Genomic DNA, 5,454 nt, shown 5'->3' with positions numbered 1-5,454 from the left:
CTTCGTACCGCGAGTAGCACCCGATGCAATTTTCATGAGTCCGCCTTGGGGAGGTCCGGAATATAAAAACAAGGGCACATTTAAACTTGACGATATGTGTGTTAAATTTAGAGAAATCTTTCGCGTTTATCAGGCTTTGTCACCAAATCTGGCATTTATAGTGCCCCGGAACACAAATCTAGAACAATTATGCGAATTAGGCAGAGTTGAAGTGGAGCAGAATTTGCTAAATAAAAAAATCAAAACAATAACGGCATATTATGGAAACCTTATTTGCAAATAAAGCTATCCATTAAAAAATAAATGAAGCACAAAGCAGAAGCTGATCCTTAAAGTCTCCGCGGTTTCTTGAGATTTGGTCCGCTCTTGCAAAAGCTTTCCCTAAACTTAACTAGGTTTACTCATGGTTTTGCTTTCGCCAATTTAGCGCTGTGAAGACAGACGCCAGTCTAATATTCCTGAGTTCTTTATTCATTTCTAACCAATAGTATAATATTGGATGTATTAAATAAAGGCTAACACGAATATTATTTTTTTACTAATTTGAAGCCACCATTGTTCGAACTAGAGAAGTGTCGAAGTGATGTATAAATCGGGATAGAAAAGGTACGATAGTGCAAATACGTAGATAATTACGCAGGGAAGTTGTGGGCTAAAGCGAAAGCTACTTTGGTGACCAGACAAAACCAAAAGGTCCGCCTGAATTATTTTACATAAGTTTTATGTGAATTAGAGTTTATTCATAGTAACTTTTCAAGGACCAGTTCTTTATTAATTGTGGTTATGTAATGTTATTTGAAGAGTGTTCCTCGTTGCTTTTTATGTACAAAATGTTAACGAACAGTTTCAACCTTGTATGCAGGAACAATTGTGATAGCACTTTAATGCTTGAATTTAAATCAGTTTAGTTGCGCTACCTATGGAACCCTATTGTACTATTGTGACAAATTGAAATGACGAATTTATGATGATGTGTTCCTCTCGTAGCCGTTCGTAACGGCACCATAGTTGGTAATATCAATAGCCCGGAGTAAACGTGCGTCTCAAGAGCGGTCAAGTGAGCCATATACAGGAAGTCCCGTTTTGGTGGTGAGTGGTCCTTCCGTCCCCGGGAGCCACCGACTTCCAAATGATTAAAAATGACTTTCCTTGCATTTTCCCTTATTTCTCAGCCCTGTGTTTAAGCTGCCGGATTACCAAAGCTGTTTGGGATTCTAAGGTATCTCCGGCGCAGTGGTTTTCAACGTAGATGCCCTCGGGCCATACGTAAAAGACAAACGAAGCTGTTTTGGACATCGCGATTTTATTGTATTGTTGTCGATAGGATGGAGGTAAGCATTTTAATAGTTATTAATTAGATATAGCAAATAGCTGTGCTGCATGTCCACTTTAATCACACAAAGATGTTTACTTGTCTATTAGAGAGGTTTCGAGCTTTATGATTTTACTTCATTGAAATATTTGCAAATAAAGGCAAATGCTTAACAACAGTACCACAGGAAGAAGTCGAAACATTCATTTTATTTGTATAATGGATAGCTATTATGAGCATTTCCCGTAATAGATTTAATTACCTTATTTACGACGGAACTATAATCATGTCACCGCAAATTATTACAGATTAGATTAATTCAATCCATTAGGTCGTTATATAAATTCTGGATGTAGTGTGCATTTTGTCATCTTGCCGTGTCAGTCCTTTACTAATTGTTCAGATATAATGTACCGATGTGTAAGTGTCCCACTATGATCTACAAATCTGTCGCTATTCTTTTATATGGATAACGCAGTTTCAACGTCGCAATGTCCAAAAAATTTGCTTTAAAAGAAATTTTTATTGGTCAGGTGACTTCCTATTGTGTTAAAAAAGGACACGTCCATATTTAAAGTTTTCAGACTTTTCATTGAAAAAAAATTGAACAGGTTATTCTCTTAATTGCTCTATTAAAACCAAAGTTGATACACTCAGACTTCATTTTCTTATTAACGTTAAAGATTTTATATTGAAGTATAGTGACTAGAACCTTTTGTTCATCCATAATAGCTGTTAATTTCTACTGGTGAGACCTTTTCTCAACTCAACTGAAACCTTAAACACTCTAAATTCTTACTCTGGTCGAAAGAATGAATTAACATAAAGCACAACCGTACTGATGGGACGTCTCTTTCGTAAATTACCTGAGAAATCCTGTCGATAGCGGCTCCTAATTTTTCAGGAAGTAACTCAGTACTTCCTATATGTTATTTTTGTAAAATTCAATCCAGAAGAGGGGTTGTAATTTTTTTGCTTACACTTTTATTTAGCATAATTATAACATTTATTATAATCATCTTCTAGTGTAATCTTGCGTGAAAGTCTGTCACAAGATTGTTAAAAATAATATCAGGTTTATATGCATCAATTCTGTCTATTTTTACTTAGTTTGGATAAATAAACAGATCAAATAAAAGTAGAAAAGATATGTGCGGGCGCTTGCTGACGTTGTTAAGACTTTCACCTTACTTTAAAAAACTAAATATTTGACCTAACAAGCTGATTTACTTATTGAACTTGGCTGATTGCCCAAAATAATACTGCAACTCGTTTTATAGTATTTACTAATATAAATATGTTTGCAGTATATGTTCCATCTGTAATCTAGCTTGCGGGATTCTTTTGTTTTGCAAGCCAGATGAGACTTCTTCTGGTTACTTCTGCTGACAACTATTTTTGTTTCTGAGTATCATTGTCTGTCGCTGCTAACTTAATGCTAGCCAAATATTAATTAACGAATGAATGAACGAGGTATGGATCAACAAATACACCAGGCGGTTTCGGGTAGAAATGGGAGGACGGAATATCCATTTTAGGAGTACAGGTCCAACTCCGTCTATCATTGTTAAATCTCGAGTGCTTAACTGTTCCCAGACAGCTTGAATACTGTAAATACCGTACCGGCAGTTGGCGTCATCCTCAAATTGAACAATTTGACTGCAGTCTTCACCGATATTTTTGGCGGGTTTTTAGTTACGATAGTAGCTGTTTCTTCTTGTTACGTTTTCTTTGATACGTGCTGTGAAAGAGTTCAATTATGTTGTTAACGTTAATATGAGGCACAGGAAAGAACTTTTAATTTTTAGGTTTTTTTTCTGCTCAAACGAAACGAATCAGTACTTGCAAACCTGTCTCTTCTCCTGAGCTTCATGGCTTTGGTCTTTGCCCCACTTATTCGGAGGCTGACTTCTCGGGCATGCTTCTACGACGTCACTGGTGCTTACTATAAGCATCTGCTTCAGCTGGAGTATCGTAGATGTAAATCAACTTCACGAAGCAATGTAGTTCTTTGAGTTATGAAAGTAAATTGCTGGTAGGGAACGAGAACAGCCGCGGATTGCATTGGATGTTTGAAGATGGCAGCAGACGGCCAGATCTTTTGATGGTCTCTGGTTATAGGCCCCTTTTTTCTTGTAGCTTTGCGTAACCATGCGGCCACAATCTGGGCCACAATGCCAACGTGATTAAATTAAAATGGAGATCACCTTTTTAAAAAGTTTTGATTATTTGTGTGCTCCCCGGTTTCTACTCTCGCTTCCACCTATACGATATCCTTCAGCAGCTTTTCAGTTTCTTGGCGCTACCCTTTACGCTTATCACAACAGGACTGACCATGATTGCTGTGCTCGCCGCCGCTCCTTGTATATGATAATCAAGGTTTGACCTCTTCTAGAATATTTAAATAAATGTCTCTCTTTTTCTGTCATTGTTTGTGTGCAGTAGGCCACTAAAACCGGCTTGAAGTAGGACCAGTGTCCATCTAAAATAGTTCACTATTCTGTCAGTGATTACCATACTCTCATGTCCTCCGTAGTAACTTATATATGCTTTTTTCTGTCATCTGAGACCTGCCGACTAAGAGTTCTTTTCTGTAACGTCGTAAATTCAAGCCATTTCTTGATACAATAATCTTTTAAATTTCGTTAAACGAAACTTCGTGGCGACCAAGGGATCCTGCAAGCTATTTTTTTATATGCAGTTAGTCTGAAGTAATCTCATATAGCAAGCTCACCTTATTCGCACTTTAATGCTTTTTTAATGGTTGTCATTTGTTTTTCAAATGCCTGTTAATTCTTTAAATTTTTCGTATGACTTTCTCTTAATTTCCTTTTTCTTAGTCATTGCTATGTCTTGTTTTTTTTGCTATGTGAAGCTTTTTGCACATCATTGCTGATTAATATATCTCTGTCTCGTTATTTTGAGTTCTTCACGTTTTTCTCTAGCTCCGTCTAGTTATGATTGCTTTTCTTATCGAATTTTTTTCAACGTTGCCGACTTATGATTACTGACTGTGTCCAAAGATTTCGGCTACGGCAGCTGTTAAGACGTATAGCTTCGGTTATTCGCCTGCATAAGGGAACAATCGACTAATCATATAGGTCTATAGGTCCATTCCCTGCTGCCCAACAGTATATCCTTTTTGAGTTTAATTCACTTTCTTCCGTGTGGGCTTTTACCTTGCTGTTTAGGACATTATATGCGCATTTCTGGTGTGCTGATCTGTTAATTCGGACGCGCAGATCAGTTATTTGTTCTAGCAATTGAGAGTGGTTGTACTCTCTGGATGAGACAATGATTGTCTATGAAGATATGTAGTGCAATGCCCGTGGTCTTTAAGCAAAAGTTTAGTGCTGACCGGTGTATGCACGGCCCAATCCTAGCCTGTGAGTTGCCCTTTGTCACGAAACCCAGTGTCATTTTGTAGTTGCAACTCTAAGTTTGTATCAAATTTGTCCCAGTTGCTGTAGGTTCGGCTGTTATATACTCGATACAATTAACTCGACATAGTAACTTCACATACATTTCATTAAGACCTCTTATATCGCAGTTGAGTGTATGGCGTGTTTGGTCTTCAAACGGCGCGTAAAACCTAGATAAAATTTTATAATTTTGCAGTCTAAATTCTATGCGACCAGTCGATAGCAACAGCTGAGGTTCAGCTGGTTACAAGAACTGAAAATAATGCTAGTAATATTTAATTGGTTAAATTTTTTTTATAAAACGGTAACCAGTTTGAGCTCTGAGGAGACCGTTACAATAGCAGTTCTTTAGTTGAATGTACGCCAGTAATATTAGGAAAAATTTGACTGTGCATGTTTTTTTTTTTATATAGTTTCTAGGGTTTTCTAAACAGTTTCTAAGGACCAAACATCGCACATGTTTTTTTTAGAGCATTCGATATTTCGCTTCTAGAACATATCAAAACTAACACCTTTGTTGTCTTGATGCAATACGTCGGAGGGCCAATTGGTTTACAATGTAAAGCCTTGGTCAAACCATAGGTACATTGGATTTTCCAAAGATTTAGAGTATATCACTTAGCAGCATTATCTTTTCATATATATGTAGATAGGCTAACTTAGTCAGGGATTTGGTGTTTGTAGATTCCTGGTGTCCTGTTGCAAAAAGAGGTGACACTT

General features: G+C 37.1%; 1 long non-coding RNA gene across 1 annotated transcript in view; it reads right to left on the bottom strand.

The window, feature by feature from the left end:
- Positions 1-588: 588 nt before the first annotated feature.
- The window catches only part of LOC111251501 (uncharacterized), a 30,546-nt gene continuing 25,680 nt past the window's right edge, over positions 589-5,454 (bottom strand). The window contains exon 7 of the long non-coding RNA XR_015329264.1: positions 589-3,053. This is a non-coding gene — a long non-coding RNA (uncharacterized LOC111251501). The remainder of the gene's footprint in view (positions 3,054-5,454) is intronic.

Source organism: Varroa destructor, unplaced genomic scaffold, assembly GCF_002443255.2.
Source record: "Varroa destructor unplaced genomic scaffold, Vdes_3.0 BEIS01000005.1, whole genome shotgun sequence".
Classification (NCBI taxonomy): domain Eukaryota; kingdom Metazoa; phylum Arthropoda; class Arachnida; order Mesostigmata; family Varroidae; genus Varroa; species Varroa destructor.
This window is presented reverse-complemented; position numbering and strand designations above follow the sequence as displayed.